Raw genomic sequence first — 14591 nt, 5'->3', positions numbered from 1 at the left:
GTTCGATGGATTCTTTTTAATTCTACATGTAAGTGAGATTATACAGTATTTGTCTTTCTCTGTCTGACTTACCTCACTCAGCATAATGTCCTCAAATTTCATCCACATTGTCACAAATGGCAGGATTTCCTTCTTTTTAATGGCTGAATAATATTCCATTGTATATATATACCACATTTTCTTTACCCATTCATCCATTAATGGACACTTAGGTTGTTTCCATGTCTTGGCTATTGTCAATAATGCTGCAATGAGTATGAGGGTGAAGATATCTTTTTGAGTTAATGTTTTCATTTCTTTCAGATAAATACTCAGAAGAGGAATTGCTGGGTCAAATGGTAGTTCTGTATTTCATTTTTTGGGGAACCTCCATACTGCTTTCCACAGTGGCTACAGCGAATTATATTCCCAACAACAGTGCACTAGTGTTCCCCTTTCTCCACATCCTCACATAATTCTTAAACAACATAAAAAAGACCCTAGCTCCAAAAGAAAATATCAGTAAGTTGAACTATGTTAAAATTTAAAAGTTCTATTCATCAAAAGATATCACTGAAGGAAATCCTACCATTTTTAACAACATGAATGAACCTGAAAGACATTATGTTAAGTGAAATAAATCAGTCACAGAAGGACAAATACTGCTTGGTTCCTCTTATAAGAGACATCTAAGGGGCACCTGGGTGGCTCAGTCAGTTAAGCGTCTGCCTTCGGCTCAGGTCATGATCCCGGGGTCCTGGGATCGAACCCCACGTTGGGTTCCCTGCTCCACGAGGAGCCTGCTTCTCTCTCTCCCTCTGCCTGCCGCTCTGCCTACTTGTGCTCTCTATCTGTCTGTCAAATAAATAAATAAAATCTTTAAAAAAGAGAGAGAGAGACATCTAAAACAGTCAAATATATAGAATTAAACAGAATGATAGTTACCATGGGATGAGGGGAGGGAGTTGTTCAATGAGTACAAAGCTATACAGTTATACAAGATGTGTAAGTTCCAGAGATCTGCTGTACAACATAGTGGCTATAGTTGACAATATGGTATTAAAAATTTGTTGAGAGTAGATATCGTGTTAAGTGTTCTTAAACTACAAAAGAACGTAGGGAAACATTTGAAGGTGATGGATATGTTCAGTATTTTGATTGTGGTGATAGTAACATGAGTGTATACATAATGTCCGAAGTCACCAAATTGTATACATACGTCATGTGCAGTTTTTTGTATAACAGTTATACTTCAATAAGGCTGTGGGGAAAGGGAGATTGAAAATAATCCATGAAGGATGAGAATATATTTATAACACACTTAATCTACAAAGAACTCATATCCAAAACACTGTATCTAAAGAATTCCAATAAATCAGTAAGACATACAACCAAATAAAAAAGTGGGCAAAAACTTAGACACCTCACAAAAGAGAATCCAGCTAGTGAATAAATATACATAAAGATGCTCAATCTCATAATTAAAGAGTAGAATACAAATCCAACCACAATGACAAATATTAATGTACATATGAAACCACTAGTACTCTCATACATTCCTAGTCAGAATGCAAATTAGTGGAATCATTTGGTGATGATTTGGCAAAGGGTGCTAAAAATAAATATACACAATCATATCATGTAGCCAGTCCACGCCTAGGTATATATCCCACATAAATGTATGCACATATGCAACAGAAGACATGTATAAGAATGTTTATAGCAACATTATTTGTGATTATTCCATATTGGAAGCAGTCTAACTGTCCATCAGCAGGAAGAAGGATAAATATAACATGATATATTCATACACTATAATACTTCACAGTTATTTAAAATTGTTATCTATTGCTATACAAGAAAATGGATGACATGTTGGATGAATAAATACATATAAGGACAGATCATACTGTATGATATCATTTATATAAGGTTACAAAACAAGCTGAACTAACTTATGGGGACTATAAGTCAGGAAAATGATTTCCTCTCGGGAGGGGAAAGTGTGTAGAGATTGGGAGAGGGCATGAGGGAGTTTCTTGGATGCTGACAATTTTTTTTACTTCTGTGGTGATTACATGGGTGTTTTTGCTTTGATAAAATTCGTTGCACTATACATATGAGATTTTTCCACTTCTCTACATTAGAAAAAACATTTCATTAAAATGTTTTTTTAAAGATTTTATTTATTTATTTGACAGAGAGAGATAGCAAGAGCAGGAACGCAAGCAGGGGGAGTGGGAGAGGGAGAAGCAGGCTTCCCGCTGAGCAGGGAGCCCAATGTGAGGCTCGATCCCAGGACCCTGGGATCATGACCCGAGCCCGGAGCCGAAGGCGGACACTTAAAAGACTGAGCCACCCAGGCGCCCCTCATTAAAATGTTTTAAATGAACTCACTCTTCCTAGGACAACAACTACATAAAAACACCAATTCTTGGCAGCTATGTCATGGCAGATACCCTGATAATAGTTGCTGGTTCTGCTACTTGCTTGTCCCTGAGGAATCATGTTTTCCCTGGTCTCCAGTTGAGTTTCTTACTTTTTCACCAGATCAGCAATATTTTAAAAACATTTTTAAATCTAAGTAGCATTTTTCAGGACTTGGTACTGGGAGATATTTCTCTACACATATAATCTATAAAAATTTTTTTCAGAAGATCTTAAATTATTTGAATTCAACAATCTATTTTCTCTGAAGTCAGATTCAATACTTTTATGAAAACATTGGTGTTTCTTCTAGAAAAGCTGGCCATTGAAGCATGAATCTATCAAAATACAACTTTTCCTACAAATGTGACTATGAGGATGACCATGAAAACACTGGCTCTGCAAAAATCCTCTCTTTCCAGATAAATACGTTGCATTAAGATATTGAATTAATGTTTTTGTAGTCGCCATATCCCTCCCAAAGAGAAAGAAAAAGACAATTAACAAAGCAAAGTTTCTATTTTAAGATTATTTATTATTCCAGGTCAAAGACTTTTCTAACAACTGGAATATGAACAGGGCAGCATTAAAATGGACATAGTTAACTTTCTGTGGAATCTTATTTACTGGAGATGAATTAAAGAATATTAAAACTTACTGGAAGTGTTTTCTTTGAAGCAAGACTGTAACAGTTAACTACTAATGAAAAATACAGTCTGAGTCATCAAAAAGATATGGAATTATTTGGCAATGTAGGAGGATAGAAGAAAAGATTTGACATGACTTATAACTTACCTTTCTCACTATTTCCCCATCCTCATATAAAATCAGAGATATTTAAACAGCCGGAAAAAATGTATACAGAATAAACATACAACTTAATGACACATGGTTTTTAAGATTTCACTTTCTAGAAATCATTAAACATTACTTCATTTTCTGTTTTTTATTTTAAATCAAATTTTATCCATTTTGGGGTAGTGTTTAGGTATTTTTCAATAACTTATTATCACTTACTGCTAAAAGATTTATATCCACATGGTAGGCAGGTTAAATGTTTATATATTTTTTAAATTGTGTTTTGCAGGCTGTTTTGTGACATATGATAAATGTTTAATATCTAATGTTCCCGTTTTCAAAATTCCATTGATCTTGAAAGTTTTAAAGAAAATACTCATCCTAATACCCATATTTCAATACTATGTGAAGTGAAATGCAATCCTATTTAGAGGGTCATTTTGTCCTGGTTTTGGAATCATTGGATTGTATGGTATTGATTCTAGGAAATTTGTTAAGACTTTCTTTATGTCTTAAGTTGTGTTCAAGTTTTGTAAACACTCCATTTGTTTATTCTTAGCTCTTAAGTGCAGGAATGTATAAATTAGATCAAGCCTGCTGATATCCTTACTAATTTTTTTCTGCTTGTCCTATCAGTTTCTTAAAGATTTGTATTTATTTGTCAGAGAGAGAGAGAGAGAGAGGGCACACACAAGCAAGGGGAGAAGCAGGCAGAGGGAGAAACAGGCTCCCTGCTGAACAAGGAACACTGTGTGGGACTTGATCCCAGCATCCTGAGATCATGACCTGTGCTGAAGGCAGACCCTTAACCCACTGAGCCACCCAGGCCCTGCTTGCCTTATCAGTTTCTTATATAGATGTATTAAAACCTCCTTTTATGATTGTGGATTTCTCAATGTTTTTCTTTTTCTTTTTTTATTTGTTCTGTCCCTTGATTTTATTTTTTTGTTCTTGTTTTTTTTTTTTATTAGTAAGTTTCAGGGGTAGAATTTAGTGATTCATCAGTTACATATAATACCCAGTGCTCATTACATCAAGTGCCCCCCTTAATGCCCATCACCCAGTTACCCCATCCCCCCACCCACCTCCTCTCCAGCAACCCTCAGTTTGTTTCCTAGAATTCAGCGTCTCTTACGGTTTGCCTACCTCTCAATTTTCATTTTATTTTATTTTTCCTTCCCTTCTCCTATGTTCATCTGTTTTGTTTCTTTAATTCCACATATGAGTGAAATCATATGGTATTTGTCTTTCTCTGACTCAGTGTTCTTCTTTTATTTTTATTTTTTTTTAAAGATTTTATTTATTTATTTGACAGAGAGAGACAGCGAGAGAGGGAACACAAGCAGGGGGAGCGGGAGAGGGAGAAGCAGACTCCCTGCCGAGCAGGAAGCCCGATGCGGGGCTCGATCCCAGGACCCCGGGATAATGACCTGAGCCGAAGGCAGCCGCTTAACGACTGAGCCACCCAGGCGCCCCTCAGTGTTCTTCTTTTAATTGTTAGCTTTTGCTTTATAAATTCTAACCTTAGGTTGTTAGGTATAAGTAAGTTCAGGATTGTGATACCTTCTCAGTTGGTTCTTCCTTTTACTATTAATATGTAGTGACTCTTTTAAATTTCTATTATAGCTTCTGTCTTTAAATTCTATTTTGGGCTCAATATTTTAAACCTATCTTCCTTTAGTATTTTCTTGGTGTATCTTCCTATTCTTTACTTTCAAACTTTATGATTTTAAGTTTTCTCTTGTAAGCAGCATAGAGATGGAATTTATTTTTGCGATGTATTCTGAAAATCTGTCTTCCAATATCTAAGCTTAATCTACTGAAATGATTATTGATATATTTGGACTTATTTTTGTTTACCCTAGTACTTGCATTTTCTTTCTTTTTTTTTTTTTAAAGATTTTATTTATTTGACAGAGAGATACACAGCAAGAGCGGAACACAAGCAGGGGGAGTGGGAGAGGGAGAAGCAGGCTTCCCGTGAGCAGGGAGCCCGATGCGGGGCTCGATCCCAGGACCCCGGGACCAGGACCTGAGCCGAAGGCAGACGCCCAATGACTGAGCCACCCAGGCGCCCCACTTGCATTTTCGATTTATCAACTTTTACCATTGTATCTCTCTCTCTTTTTTTTATGTTGGATCGAAAAAAAAATTACTGTCTTTTTATTCTTTTCTGGATTTGGAAACTATAGCATATTTGTCTATTCTTTTAATAGTAGCCTTTATTTTTATTTTTGTTTTTTTTTAAGATTTTATTTATTTTTTGACAGAGACAGCGAGAGAAGGAACACAAGCAGGGGGAGCGGGAGAGGGAGAAGCAAGTAGCCTTCATTTTTAAAGTACGTACCTATGTATAAAATTTTCTGACAATGTTAGAATTACTCAATATTTCCATCTTCTGAATACAACATGACCTTATTCATTGAACACCAAATCCAACTCCAAACTCTGTAACTGTTGTATAAATTTTCAGCTTCAACTTTTTTCAAAGATAAAAAATTGTTTTTTTGAAGAGTTCATTAATTAACAGACATATTTTGTAAGTTTCAGAACTCACCATTTTGTTAAATCTCATACCTCCTCTACTTACCTTCTGGCTAAAGTTCATTCTTTGAATAGTACTTTTAAGGAGTAAATTAACTTAATCTTCATATGATGGCAATTATCTTTATTTTGCTCTCATTATAATAGTTTACCTAGTTATGAAGCCCTAGGTTGATAGTCAATGTCTCTTAATACTTCAAAGGATTAAGCTATTGTCTTATGGCATTTACTACAGAATTGAAAAGTTTGTTTTTAGTATGTCATTTATATTTAATCTGTCTTTTCCAGCTGAAAATTTTAAACAATTTTCTCTGTACTTTTGACATTCTTAAATTTCACTATGGTGTGCCTAGGTATGTTTTTATTTATCCTACTGACTGCTTGTAGCATATTTTAAAATGAAGGACTCTTAGATATCTTCAATTAAGAAAAAAGCTTAGCTTTTGTCTGTTCAAATGCTGCTTTTCCATCATTAACACATTTGCATACTTCTGGTACTTTTCTAATAGATGTATGTTGGAGATTTTATTTATTTATTTGACAGAGAGAGAGAGAGGACAAGCAGGGGGAGCTGCAGGCAGAGGGAAGCTGTCTGCTGAGCAAAAAGCCCCATGTGGGACTCGATCCAGGGACCCTGGGATCATGACCTAAGCTGAAGGCAGACACTTACCCCACTGAGCCACCCAGGTATCCCTGTTGGGGACAATCTATCTCCAGTGTGTTAACTGCTCTTTCATGTATTTTAATGTATTTATCTCCCTTTGCTGCATTTTGGGAAAATTCCTCAGGGCTATCTTCACATTTATTCTCTTTTCTGTTGTAGCCACTGTAGACTTTATCCAGGCTGTAACATATTATTTCAGTGGCTGTTCCAGGATTTTCTCATTGTATTTTTAAAAAAGATTTATTAATTTATTTGAGAGAGATAGAGAGCATGAGTGGGAGGGGCAGAGGGAGAGGGTAAGAGAACCTCAAGCAGACTCCCCACTGAGTGCAGATCCCCACTCTGGTTGGCCTGATGCGGGGCTTGATCCCAGGACCCTGAGATCAGGACCTGAGCTGAAGTTGGATGCTTAACTGACTGAACCACCCAGGTGCCCCTGCCTGTTCTTTTTAATAACATCATTTCTTCGTTTACTTTTGTGAGGCAGTTCATTTCCTTTCAGAGTGAATTGACATTCTAAAATTTGATTTTGTATGTTAATGTCATAGCATTAGATTACTTTATGGAATTTAGAATTTAATTTAAATCAGTGGGAGGTTTATCTTTTGTTATTCCCCTCCCCTCTCCTCTCTCTCTCTTCTCTGTCTAGTTATTTTGAAGCTGTCTTTCTGAGCCTACCCCAGCCCATGGGGAGAACAAGAGTTTATATTACAGGTTGTGGGTCTTCTGTTCCAAAGTTGAGGCTATCAGAGTTCCCCATAGAGCCAAAGGATGATTTTGTTTTGTTCTTGGAACTTTCTGGATTTTCTTGTTCTTTCTTACATTTAGGACTTACATTTCCTATTTCCTAGTTTCTATGTCTTCCTCTTTGTTGTGAGGAAGCATTATTTTAGTGAAGCATCACTTTCTTGGTAAAGAGTACAAGCGAGGTAAGTTTTGGAGAATTTGCCTTGATTCCACTCTTATGTTTAATTGATAGTTTGATTATAGAACCCTGTGTTGGAAAAAAAAATGTTAAAGGTATTTAGAATTCAAAGGTATTACTCCATTATGGACTAGCTATTTGTGTTATTGTTGAGAAGACTGATTCTATTTTTATTCATAGTCTTTTGCATGTGAACTGCTTTTTCTTTCAGAAAGATTTTAGGCTTTTTATATCCTGAATTTTACAGTGATGTATCTTGGTGTGTCATTGTGGTGGGCATTCAGTGAGTAAATTCAGGATGGAAATTCATGTCCTTCGGTTCTGAGACATTTTCTTGTATTGTTTATTTAATAATTCTTTCTTATTTCTCTTTTTTCATTTTCTAGAACTTCTATTAATTGAATGTTAGATTTTAATGTTTTATGTTTTCTACTTTTTAATTCTTTTTTTAAGATTTTATTTATTTATTTGACAGAGAGAGACACAGCAAGAGAGGGAACACAAGCAGGCGGAGTGGGTGAGGGAGAAGCAGGCTTCCCACTGAGCAGAGAGCCTGATGTGGGGCTTGAACCCACGACCCTCGGATCATGACCTGAGCTGAAGGCAGACTCTTAATAACTGAGCCACTCAGGTGCCACCATCTACTTTTTAATTCTTAATTTTTTTCTATTTGGGAAAGACTTTTTTACAATTTTATTTTCAAAACTGCTTATTGACTATTTTACAGCATACTTTAAATTTTCAAGAGCTGGGGCACCTGGGTGGCTCAGTCGTTAAGTATCTGCCTTTGGCTCAGGTCATGATCCCAGGGTCCTGGGATCGAGCCCCTCATCGAGCCCCGCGTCGGGCTCCCTGCTCCACGGGAAGTTGGGGAGGGAGAAGCAGGCTTCCCGCGGAGCAGGGAGCCCGACGCGGGGCTCCATCCCACGACCCTGGGATCGTGACCTGAGCCGAAGGCAGACACTTAACAACTGAGCCACCCAGGCGCCCCAATAAATCAAAATCTTTAAAAAATTTTTTTTCAAGAGTTCCTTCTTAGCCTCAGGATATCCCCTTCTCACAGTATTTCTGTCCTTCTTTCATAGATGCAATATCTTTTCTATCTGGGGATATTATACTCGCTTTTGTTTTGTTTTGCTTTCTTCTGTTCGCTGCACCAACTTTCTTCAGAGTTACTTTCTTGTTTATTTTTTACAAAAAATGTCTATATTTTTTAGAGCCTTTTCTTGAATTCCTGGTTATCCTTGGCTCCCTACAGTTTATATTTAAAAGTGAGGCAGTTAGTTAAACATTGATTGGATTGGTTATTAACTAATAGGCTTTATTGTGGAGTCCTAGAGTTTTATTGGCAGATCCCTAAATATCAATCTCTGTGAGTATTTTTCTTGAATTCTTTCATTTAACCTGAGAGGAAAAGGGCAGTGGTATGATTTCATATGGGCATCTTTTTCATTTAAGTCTTATGGTCTTTGCCTTTTGTCCTAAGAATCAATTTGCATATCTTTGGTTTCTTGGGTTTGAGGAACATTGGCCATCTTGGTGATAGGATTAGTTAAAGTGAAGACCTGTGTTCCATGGACACATCTCTTACTCTCAGTTGACTTATGTGGTAAATGCAGAACTGTTTGTCAAGATACCATTTCCCTTTTCTGTTGTGGTCCAGTTGTCCCTCCAGGTTTCCTCACCTGTTAGGAACTCTATTAAATAAAAAATGGCTGGTTATGGTGTCACCTTCAGTTTCCCTCTCTTCACTTTATGCCAACTTTAAGAAATACTTTACTCTGGAAAATGTAGAAATATAATGCTATAAGTACTTTTATTGTATGTATTAAACTTACAGAATTCTACTGTTTTTTTCTCAGATGGCAATTTACCCAATCCCAGAGTATAAATCATGATTGGTTTAAATCAATCACAACAATCCTGTTTTCCTTTGTCATTCTCTTTGTTCTAAAGGCGAGCATATGACTCAGTCTTGGCCAATGAAATGTAAGAAGTTTATTAGAGATGATTCTCCTCCCTGATAAGAGAAGACAGACATTTTTTGCTTCTGTCTTTTAATATTTCTACATTTTTTTCAATGATTTCTTGTTCTTGCTTTGTATACTAACTTCCCTCATATCTTTAAATATAGTTAGCATGTTTATTTTAAAGTCTAGTCTGTTTTATTCTTTTTCAGATGGTATATGTTATTTGCTTTGATACATTTCTTTCTGTTAATTTTTCTTCTCACAGGTCTTGGGAGCTTATGTTCCTCTTTCAGGTGATGTGTATTTGGGTCAGATTGAAAACCAGGCCCTAGTTAATGTGTTCCCACTACTGAGTGTCGCTTGTTGTGTGTTTTAAAGTGAGAGGAATGGAAGAACCCAGAGCTGAGAATCAGGTGCCCAAAGCCACTGCTGAGCACTGTTGCCAACCCATTAAGCCCATTACATCATGAACAACTATTTCCTCTTTGCTGATTAGCCTTAAGTTCGCCACAATAATTCTTGTTACTGCCTTTCTTTCTTACTAATAAAGAATTCTTTGGTTTTTCTGAGCAAGAGCAAGGCAGGTCAAACATTTCTGAAATTATCTGCTCTTAACAGATAAGATTTCTATCAGTTTTCCTTTATCATTACAGTGATCATGCAATTATCATCCAAATTGAGATACTTTTGACTGAAGAAGTAAGAGCTAGGGAAAACAGGTATAAATCAGGGCTTTTTTTGGCAAACTGAGTTGCATGGTCCCTCTATTCAACGTTGATAAAACTCGTGTCTGAGGACAGAGGCAAGTATTTGTACGTTATAGCACTTAGAAGACATTCCAAAATGTTTATTGAACTCTGGGCCACTCTTGTGGTTTATATTGTGATAGTATCACTTGTCTCCTCCATCTCTCTGAGGCATTCTGAATCTATTCTCATATCAGTCCTGGCTGTGTTTTTGTGTACCTTTATATTCATCCACATGCTCTCCTCTGTGTGTTCAGCTTCCAGTCAAAACCTTTATCTATGTATCTATAAAGTTTTAGAATAGAGCTTTCCTTTCTTCCTTGCATTTAATACTTTCCTCTTGAACAAGTTATGCTCTTCCTAGTGCTATAGTATACTCTTAAATCCCAGTCTATCCTGGCCATCCAGCATTGCCTCACTGCCTTGAAATATCCTAACGTCAGCAGGAACAAGGCACGTGAAACTAAATGAAATGAATTGTTGGTTCTTTTCTATTTCATAACTGTTTCTCATTATTCCATCAGGCATTCTAGGATATACTGCAGGGACCTGTATATCCCCTTACCTCCCACTCCCTCAACAAACAACATTAACAAAACACGAACATCAGTATTAATATAACTTCAGGAACTCTGAGATACTATATATAGCAGTATTAAGGAATATGATATTTAAAACAAGAAAATCTAGGTTTTTGTTTTTGTTTGAAGGAAGAAGTTAGAAAAATTTGCAGGTGGATGCAACTTGGAAACTTTAATGAGCCATAATGATCTACTCTTACAAGTTCCTAAGTGTAATTTATTGATATTAACATGGTTCAATGTCACTGGTCTCACAGAAATTAGAGTTACCCTTTAAAAAAAAACTTTCCAAAAGAATCATATAAATTTAGGTAGCATTTAATCTCTATCAAATAGCACACACACACACACACACACACACATGCACACACAAAAGCCTTATACTTTTGTATTCTTTTAAAACGTCAAATAATGAAATGTACTATACATATGAAAGAGTATACAAAAAAGTATATATAACATATATGTGTACCAGATATGTTCTTAAAAGAAATATAATTAACAAGGATTACACTTCCTCATTTTCTTCAAAGATTATATTGATTTATTTGAGAGGGAGAGAGAGCAAACATGAGGGGTGAGGGAGGAGGGGCAAAGGGAGAAAGGGGAGGGGCAGAGGGAGAAGGAGAGGCCGACTCCCCACTGAGCAGAGCTGGGAGCCTTACACAGGGCTCAATCCCAGGACCCCAAGATCATCACCTGAACCGAAGGTAGATGCTTAACCAATTAAGTCACCCAGACACCCCCCTCTTTTTATTCTTCTAAGGACTTGCATTATCTGTGCCACATGTTCTCTTGCCCTCAGGATACAGGGATTCTTTTAAAGAATTTGATGTGACTGGGGAGAGGGAGAGATACCCTAAAATATTTAGGGAAGGCCAATATAGTTTATATAGTTTAATGTTCTTCATAGTTGAATATAGTATCCACTGAGAGCACTAAGAGAAAGTGACTATATCTTTAATAACAACTGAATAAAAATAGCAGCATATCTAAAGTCTAAATCATCTAGGAAGTTTGAGTTGAGAGGAAACTGGCAGGGATATCTATCCTAAAAAGATCTTTCTCATCACCTGTTACAGTGTCTGAAATCCCATTTTTGGAATTGCTCTGTTGAATCATGAAATCTTTTAGATATTAGGAATCTCCTATTGAACTAGTTACTCCTTGAGGGATCACATCTTATTTATTACTAGCAGTTTCTGGCACATAATAAGTGTTCAAGAACATGTCTGCTGAATGAATATTAAATAACATCCATGCAGAGGACATTGGGAAGGATAGTTTTTGAAGCTCCTGTTCAACTAACAATTGTTTGATAGCTTGAAGAGAGTAATCAACCTATAGTATTCTTGACCAAGAAGTGGAACCATTTGAAGCTACATTACCAGGCTCTTGGTATCTTTATTTTTCCAATTCTGGTTGTACTTGATTATATTATTGGAAGTAGGAACTTGGGACTTGAGTTGAGAGATCAGCAAAAAGGAGAGAGACATTTTTCAGAGAATCTTACTCTTCAAATTAAATTATTTAATTCTTTAATTAGAATTGTAACAGTTATCATCTATATATCATATAATACTTATGATATACCAAGCTATCTATGACTAAAAGTATGCTGTTTTTGTAAATATATATACTTACATAAATATATAATAAATATTTCAAATACCATATATGTATATATAGGTTTGTTGTAACTTTATTATGATATGGTGTTACCTATGATTCAGAGGTGTGAATGCCTAGAGTGAAATGTAATTCCCACTTATATGTTATTTTTAGGAGACAATTTCACTGTCTTGAAGTGGTCTACTTCACGATTCAATGACCATGAATTGTATCTTGAAAAAGAGAAAGGGGTTTGTAATCAAGATGGAAACTGTGTGACTATCACCACTATCATCACTTTTACCATTTATTTACACAGTGGATGCAATGGGGTTGATTACTCTCTACAGTCTATCAACTGTTAGTTATATATTGCATAATTCTGTGAAGCTCAGAGGTTAAATGCTCTCAGTTACTAAATAGTAGATTCAGGTGTTCAGAAGAATCAACTGTTTAAAGCATTGAATTAGGTGCCCTATCCCCACTAACTATCCTTCTCAAGTACAAAATATCCTCTAAGCTATGATTCCACTCTCTCTCCTTTGTATTTTTTCTTTCTCTCTCTTCTAATATCTTCTTTTCTTCCTTTCCATTTCACTCCCTTTTCCTGTGCTAACTTAATGTTCAAAATCCAAAAAGAGGGCAAGAAAGTGGGTGGAGGTTGTGTGATATAGATGGAGGAAGAAAAGAGGGAAGAGAGAAATTTGTGGCTGAATAATACCTTATTTACTTAAAAAACAAAACAAAACACCCTGGGGTGCCTGGGTGGCTCAGTCCTTAAGCATTTGCCTTTGGCTCATCAGGCTCCCTGCTCAGTGGGAAGCCTGCTTCTCCTTCTCCTACTCCCCCTGCTTGTGTTCCCTCTCTCACTATGTCTCTCCCTGTCAAATAAATAAATAAAATCTTAAAAAAAAATTTAAAAACCACCCCCACACACTCCAATTCTTCCATCATATATACAGGTTTGTAATGCTTTTAGGTGAACATATATGTATAAGTAAAAAATGAAGTTATGATGCAAATACTGTGGAGGAGAGGGGTGCAATTTCTTAATCTGAAAACCAAAAAAAAAAAAAAAAAAAAAATTACATCAAAACACAAACCAAACAACTCTGTGCACATTCCCAATGATCTTCTTTTTTGCAATTAAAAAAAATACAAAAAAAGCTCTTATCCTCTCTTTACTCTGTGTTGTGTGTGTGTGACTTGCATGCAAAGGAAGACCAGAGACAGGGGGATGATGTTTAATGCAAAATAAAATCCATTTTGTAAACACGTTTTTTATTTTATAATAGCCTCCCTTTTGGTATTTACAGAAGATTTCTCCTTGTGTATTTTTTATACAGGCATATGAGTACAAGATATAGGAGTACATCTAATGTGGATTATTGCTCATTTGCCTTTTCCGGGAGGCATCCTGTAGACCAATAGACACAGTGATAAGAAAGCTCCCTAAGGATAGTGGGGATTTCTCAGTGTGCTTTTATTAAAGGATGCAGAAAATCTTGTGTCTGGCTACAGATTGATATTTTCAAAAGCATACTCTTAAGACAATAAAAAATCTTTATGATAAGCATTAATTTTTTTCAATTATAAACACCATATATACTACATAAGACAAGAAACACAAAAAAACTGAAGACAACAATTCGATTTAGTTCCATTTTTAATAATTTGATGTATCCCTCCCCCCCGCCGGTTTTTTTTACAAACTTTTCGCCATATATATATACATATGAAAGTATATAATCTGTAAGATACATAAAAAGTGAGATTAATAGGTTGGCTTCCAGAAACGCTCTACAAGAGAGAAGGGGAGCCATACTGGCCTTTGGGAGAAACCCATAGTACTAAATGACCTCTTTGTCCAGCCCAGTTCTGCGATGTTGTGGAAGGATTCCTTTGATGGGGATGAAAGCCTCCCTTGTTGTAACGACAGTTTTCTGATCAATTATTAAACATGTACACGTCTGGAGTTCAGTAGGTCTTCCTGAGGGACTTGGGACAGCTTCCTTCATTGATGTGGGTTGCAATGGCTTCTAAAACCTGGGAGTCAAAAGCAACGGGGGGGGGGGGGGAGACGCCATTTGCAAAGCCGGAAATGATTAAAATCACAGGGTTGAGACCATTTCCAGTCAGTAAGGGCTTGCCAAGACCACAGTTCCTGCTTCTGGTGTCTACTCTGCATAGAGTAGAGGTTTGTCTACCATAACATTGGCAGTAAGATCTCTCCAGCTGCTGGAGAGCACAGGGGAAGAGTGAGTCACTGGCGTGGCAGGCATCGGGGAAGCGCGCTAATTTGAGAGGTCAGCGGCGAGTCCAGCTCAATGGCCTAGTCTCGCCAGG

Source organism: Eumetopias jubatus, unplaced genomic scaffold (assembly GCF_037043125.1).
Source record: "Eumetopias jubatus isolate StellerSeaLion01/CBP00866 unplaced genomic scaffold, mEumJub1_p1.0 scaffold_17, whole genome shotgun sequence".
Classification (NCBI taxonomy): domain Eukaryota; kingdom Metazoa; phylum Chordata; class Mammalia; order Carnivora; family Otariidae; genus Eumetopias; species Eumetopias jubatus.
This window is presented reverse-complemented; position numbering follows the sequence as displayed.